The sequence below is a fragment of the Vidua macroura genome, chromosome 6 (genome assembly GCF_024509145.1).
Source record: "Vidua macroura isolate BioBank_ID:100142 chromosome 6, ASM2450914v1, whole genome shotgun sequence".
Classification (NCBI taxonomy): Eukaryota; Metazoa; Chordata; class Aves; order Passeriformes; family Viduidae; genus Vidua; species Vidua macroura.
Genome location: NC_071576.1, coordinates 62,602,759 through 62,609,860, shown reverse-complemented (window position 1 = coordinate 62,609,860; position 7,102 = coordinate 62,602,759). Strand labels below are relative to the sequence as shown.

Below are 7,102 nucleotides of genomic sequence, written 5' to 3'. Positions count from 1 at the left end.
CGGGGTGATCTTAAGGCTGCTTCTAACACAAACCTTTTGATGATGCTGTGATTTCTGGGCAGCAGAAGAGACTTCCTGTCAAAAGGAGCCCTTTCTCTGGTCAGCCATTTTTCCCAGTCCAGAGAGGAGAGGTCAGGGAGAGGTGTTGAGATCCAGTTGTTACAATTGTCTCTGCCCAAATTAAGGTGCAAACAAAAGTGATATGCTGAAGTCAATACTAAAGATTTATATCTAACAGTGAATGTGGGGTGGGGAGGGAGAGATAGAAAAAAAAAAAAGAGGGGGGAAGAGAAAGAAAGTGACAGAGAGATAGTCAGTGGGTCCTGACAGCAACCCACTGTTCTGGTTCTCAGTGTGAGGGTGGAAGGGATGGTCACAGTGATCCACCTGGGCTCAGGGAAGCATGAAAACACAGAGTGCCCTGGGTTTACACTCACACAGGTTCACGTGGGAGCACCCAGCCACTTCCCCTGGAGAGGCAAGCTCTTCACTGATGATTTAATGCTTCGGATCAGGGGACACTTGGGGAGCCTCTGATGGAATATGACACCACATAAAACATTGCAGCTGCCTCTTACAGCATCTTACAGAGGAGGTAAAATAACCCAACTTGCACACAAAATATTCCAAAGCCCTTACCCGCCTTTCCTCTTTATAGCTATTTTGGCTTTCAGCTTTAGTTTCTTCCTCTTTCCACTTCTTCTAGTTTTTCCTTTCTCCTTATAGTTTCTTTCTTTTCTTCTTACTACCAAACACTGTTCCCTCTCCAAGCCAACAATTACCAAACTGTTACATTCACAGAAGAACGGACATTAAAGTTTGACTCCAATTGTTTGAGTTACCCCAGAAATCCAAGGAAGTACAGTCACATAACATACCCTGAAGGCCTGAAGTAATCTGGCCTGGAGGAGACCCACTAAAGAACACTTGTTGCACCTCACTAAGCCTTGGCACAGCCCCTCTGGAAAGGTTGTTCTTACATGAATACACACATATGTACATACATATTAAGATCAAGTTTCAACTGCAGGAAAAGAAGGGTAACAGTGAGTTCCTTCTGCATTTCTGAAGGAGCAAAGACACCAGGGGCTCACTTTGCTCACCAGCAACTGAAACCAGTATTCTGTGAAATGTGAAAGAATTTAAGGGCCATCTAGTGCTTAGATGCACCTCCCCACTTACAATTTTGTTTGCAATTTCTGAGGGTCAAGAAACCCTCGGAAGGGTAGATATTCTGATGATTTCTTGTTGTGTAAGAAATAGGAATAACCATTTACATAGTATGACCATAGGAATGGCTCTCTAGACTCCCTTGGCTCAGATTAAGATTGATATTTTTAAAATGTTCAGTTCTTATTGTCACAATGAGTCAGAAAAAGCCTGTGTGGGGTGGGCTAAGTTACTTTGTGTGTGTTGCACCTCAAGCACATCAGCACAGGAACTTAGCTTAGCAAATTCTGGTGAGCTGCCATATGCCTTTACCTCAGGCTCCTTGATTTCTACATATTGTTATTCCTTTGAGTTTTCTCAGCATTACACATATTATTCCCTTACATCACTTAAACCTGCTTACAAATTTAAACTCATGCCAGCAAAGTCTTTCCTTACACTTTGCCAAAAACTTTCCAGCTTTGTGTACTTACTATATACACACCATGCTGTCCACTTTAATTGCAAAGATGAGTGGTTTGTATTACTTTCTAGAAAAATGAACACTATCCTCATTATAGCCCTTTAGTAAGTGATGTTCCATGGGTTTTTTCAGCAGCATACATATCCCAGAAAAATACTAGAACACCAAAGATGTCAATTTCTTTCTCACCTTGCATTCTACTTTCCTTTCATGCATTTCTACAGTGCTGTAGAAAACAAGCTGCATTTTCAAGATTAAAAACTGTTTTTCAATTGTGTCACCAGTGAATGTTCCACTGTGCAATGTGCCACATACAATCTTACAAGTATCCCGAGAGAGAGAGCATGTGTGGGGAAATTCTACAGTACCTTTGTCTAGATTAGATTATTTGTAATGGTGACATCTGTGTATAAACTACCTTAGGAAATATTAAAAATTGATCTACTTTGGTAAATTACTAATAGTGCTTTCATCTACATTTAATTAAAGAAAACTCTCATACATTGCTTGCCTGATCAACATCCTGACTTTGTTGTCATCTCCATTTTTCAGTTGCTGCAGCCACTCCATTCTAAACGAATAAAATGCAAAAGAAAAAGGATTAGCCTGCCCTGCAGTGCTTTGATTCATCTCTGCTTTGCCCTGTTGTTCTCTATTGCTACCTAAACTGGATAAAGCTCCTTAAATTGAAGGAAGAGCAGGTTCCTTTCCCTCCCTCTCCAGAGGGACAGCACAGTAACTGTGATGAGGAAAGGACCATCTCATGTGTGTCATCATCATCACACAGGTCTCTTGTAACTTCCTCTGAACCAGCTGAAGTGCCTGTGGAAGTTCCTTTGTATTTTTAAGCAACTGGCCCTGGTACTTAACACTTTGGAAATTATTCGCCAATAAATGTTTCCATTTATACATTTCTCAGAACAGGAATGCTAACAAACTGAAAACAGCTCTTCCCATAGAAATTTTTGCTAGACATTGCCATGGATTCCTTGTTTTGTAGCAAACTGTGGTACCAAAATAAATCATATTAAATCTGCTATTAAGGCACTTTCACTAGGAGTGCTGTGAATCTGCCAGTACACGGGCTGTAAAGAATAAACTCTAACAAAGATTTCCTAGAGCTGACCAGCAAAAAGGGATGTAATCACTCTGTGACAGCACAAGTTGTATCCATCAGCATAAGAGCACCAACATATTAAAGATGCCTGAAATACCACTGGTTTGCATCCATGGAGACAATAGCTATGTGAAGTTATCAAGTTTTTCCTTTTTCCCTCAAAAGTATATTCCCAATTTTTTGTTACATAGGAATAACATTTTTAAGCAATCAGATAGCAATACTTAAAATTGCAGGCTTCAGAAATCTGTATTACAAAACCAACTCACATAATGTGAACGGAGTTTTTAAGCACCTAATGAAAATTTCATAACTTGATTCTCTTTTGGAGGTGTTCTCACTATGTGCACAAATGAATATTGACAGTTTGATTAAAAATCAGAATAACCTTTTTCAAAGCATTCTGATCTTAGCAACGGTGCATATATTCCTGGAGAAGATGGTCTAAAAGCCACCTTCTTCCTTCTTTTCCACCCAAAATAAATCCAGCTTGTCCATTCGGAGTTTATTTTAATAATACACTCAGAAGCACACTGGTGTGGGGAGCAGAGGCACGGTTACCAGTGTTATTTCATACCAAGGTACTACTGGTGGCTGTTTCAGATGGCCCCGTTGAGAGCTCCATACACCAGAGCATCTTTATCTGGTTGGCCTGCTAGAACAATGCTATTTTTGGGGGGGAAGGTGGGGGGAGGAAGAAATCTATTTTTCAAGTAACAGATGGATAAACAGATGGGTGGAAAAGTCCACTGAACAGTGTGTTGGCTGCCTGTCACTGCCTGTAGGACAGCCAATAAATATCATATGGATTAAACCTGTAAACTAACATGTCCCTGTTTAATGAGTTCTTGCAGAACAGTAGGTGTTCTCTTGCCAATGCCCATAGAAATGAAATGCCACTTTGGATAAGGTACATTTTTGCAAGGAGACCAAACACCTAAGCACAGTTTGTTCTAAGATTAATAACCAAAAGCAAACAGGGAAGGAAGCCACGTGGTGAAGTGAGTACATTTTTACAGACTGGCTGCGAGGTGGTCCTTTTGCACATCTGGAACAGATTCCTGCAAATAACTTCACTTTCAGGACAGAGTTTACACTTAGGATAATGTTTTCATACTCCTCACACCTCTTCTTGGGAGGATTTTACACTTTTTCCCTCAGGCCTGCATAAAGTGCTTAAATCAGTAGCCAGCCATGGAGACACCACCGCAGGCCAACAGCAGAACACATACTTCATCCTCTTCTGGGAGACTCTCTCTATTTTGGGCTAACACAAAATTAGTGGGAAAAAATGCTGACACGACATGAAATTCCGTGTTTCCTGGCACTTGGGCTCCCCAGTGGCACCTGCATCTTGCATTGCAGATGATGACAATTTGCCTGTGTGCCAAAGGTGCCGTGCCTGTGAGGAATGGGTGGCTCCAGCTCACCTTAGAAGGCTCATCAGCACACGCACCATTATGCATGAGAGCAGTGCCTTTGCTTTCCTTCCAGCCCGCTGTCTAATCACTGAGCAATTTCTAGGTCTTCTGAGACAGAGTCGATAATTTTTTCCTCATTCCATGAACCATCACTGATTTTCCTAAGAGAGGCAAGGCTCTTCCAGGCTCAGCTCCACAGGCTGCAAAATGAGACCGAGAGAAAAACGCTGCGCTGGCAAATCTGCCTTGGGCAGGAGTTCAGTGCTCCCGAGCAATGCCCCAGTGCCTCCACCACACGGGAACCTGCTTCCTGAAGTTTCTGAGAAAATACAAAAGCAAATATTCAGGTACAATAATCACAGGTGAGTTTAAGCGTTAACATCACTTTCGGTAATCTTTCACAGGTAGTAGAAATCGATTTGCTGGCTTTCAAAAAATTCCTTGAAGACAGTGTTCCTGAAGGGAGAGTGCAGGACTTGTTGATGCCACAAAACATAAAATATTTAGTTGTGCCTAGATGGAAAAACATAGAAAAAGAAAATGCAAAATATTTTTGTTATGAAAATATAAGCTAAAAACTCACTACCAATAGGTGGGGTGAATGTCATTAAAAATCTCTAAAAATGTATAGACAGTTAAAAAATGCTGAGAAAAGATATTCTGCACCACTATCAGACATAAAACTCTGGATGCATCCAACAGATCGTGGCATGACAACAGGAAACTGATTATTATTGGAAAAGGGAATTAAAAATGAGTACAAAATCCTGAATTGGTGAGAAAAAAAACTGACCTAAGGTAGACATGGTGAAGCTTTGAAATTTGAACCTTTGAAATTCAATAGTACATTTTGCCATATGAAAGTGTCAGCATGAAGGCTTCTTTGCCTTTACACAACACCTTTTCCTTGAGGAGCTCCAAATCCTGTAAAGAGGTTAACAGCTTCATGACAGTAATTAGTTTAATATTACTCTGTTTGTGTGAAATGCAATTAATGTGACATAAGAGGAAAGAAGAGAAGCCTGTGAATTCCCTTCTTAGCTCCAGAGCCTTTCCAAGGCTCCAGCACACCCAGCAAGACCACGGAGCTGAGCAGCCCTCACTCCACGCTGACACTGCTCCGGTGTACCCATCAACAGATAACTCCAGTTTTTAAAACGACAGCTCTCATTTTTCCTGCCTCTTTGGGTGTATGAGGCACATGCTGGTGCAGACATTGCTTGGATCCACTCTTGCCTAGGGCAGGAGAGCTCCTGAGTAGCTGGTTAGATTTTCTTAGGCACTACAGCAGCCCTTTGAGTGACTGCACACCTCTAGATCTGATTGAAGGGGTGAATTAAAAGTAGAATATTCTCTTTTAATGTAATGTAGCATGTAACCATGCATCTTGCTGTACACTTAGTCATCCCTCTATGTGTGAATAAGCCCTCCTGTGAAAGAGCTGCTCTACTCTGGGCATATTATTATGATTGACAGAATCTGTCAGAAACCACAGTGAGGTTTTTGGCCTCTTTTCCTTAACTTACATGTAGCAGAAAATGATTTAAGTAGTAGGAAAGTTAATAAAACCACTAGAAAGATAGCTGACATAAAGAAACACGGGCACTGTATTTTTACCTCTCAGGGCTGGAGAGTTTCAAATTTTGCCAAGCAAATCTTTGTCCAACTCTTTCTTTTTTAAACACAGAAGCCTTACACCCCTGAAATAACTAAATAATTCCACAGAAGCTTAGATGAAAATTAAATGAGGTTTAGATGTGTTTCTGAACTAATTTTTTCTCCTTATCTGGTCAGTCTCTGGAATCTTAGAAATGCCTATGTCCCAGTTCCTGAAGGCACCTCAAAGTCCCCAAAGTTTGACAGCATCCAAGATTTCAAAATACAATTGTAGAGTATGAATCCATTGTACTGAATAAGAGCAACGTGAAACAATCAAGTGTTCTCAGCCTGCTGGATACATACAGATTTAAAGCTACTTCTGTATTTTTGCACCCCAGCAAGGATGGGTTATTCCACAGAGCATCAGCCGAAGCAGGGCATGAAGTAATTGCTCACACAAAAGCACACGCAGTGAAGATTATTGCTAGCCTTTCCATAGTCTTCTCCTTCTTTTTCATTGTTTTTTTTCTCAAGATCCATGTCACAAGCAGACTTTGTTTTCTCAGCTAACAAGAGGATTTTTGTCACTTGGCTACTTCAGGCTTACCTTTTCAACACGCAGTGCAGTTAGGTGCATCCAGTTTCTCCAGCTTTCAGCCCAATGCCTGCCTCCAGCAGTCGAGGCTGAGATGCCCAGCAACTCAGCTAACAGCTGATTAGATTCTTGTACAGGTTGATGCCATCTGCAGCTGAGTCCACCTGTGAAATTATTTCACCAGACACATAAGGAACTCTGAAACTCAGCCACAGAAAACATAGCTACAGCACAACTCACAGAACTACAGAATATCCTGAGCTGGAAGGGACTCAAAGGGAGTCCAACTCCTGGCCCAGTTCAGGACACCCCAGGAATCACCACACGTGCCCAAAGCCTTGGCACTGTGCAGACACTGCCTGAGCTCTGTGGTGCTGGTGCTGTGGCCATCCCTGGGGAGCTGTTCCAGTGCCCAAACACCCTCTGGGGGAAGAACCTTTTCCTGCTCTCCAGCCTGAAGCTCCCTGACTCAGCTCCAGGCCATTCCCCGAGGGCTGTCCCTGTCACCCAGAGCAGGGATCAGTGCCTGCCCTCCTGCTCCCCTCAGCAGGAATTTGTAACTGCCCTGAGGCCTCCCCTCAGCCTCCTCCAGGCTGAGCAGCCCCAGCGCCCTCAGCCCCTGCTCACACCTTCCCCAAAGCCCTTCCCCTTCCCCTTGGCCTCCTTTGGATGTTCTCTAATGGCCTCATGCCTTTTTTACATTGTGGCACCCCAAACTGCCCCAGCCCTCGAGGCGA

General features: G+C 42.5%; 1 long non-coding RNA gene across 1 annotated transcript; it reads right to left on the bottom strand.

Moving 5' to 3' along the window:
* Positions 1-40: 40 nt before the first annotated feature.
* On the bottom strand, positions 41-4,352 carry LOC128809405 (uncharacterized). The gene is made up of 3 exons (XR_008437710.1): positions 4,181-4,352; positions 2,136-2,204; positions 41-171 (listed from the first exon to the last, which is right to left on the bottom strand). It is a non-coding gene; the product is annotated as an uncharacterized LOC128809405 (long non-coding RNA).
* Between the last annotated feature and the right edge of the window lie 2,750 nt (positions 4,353-7,102).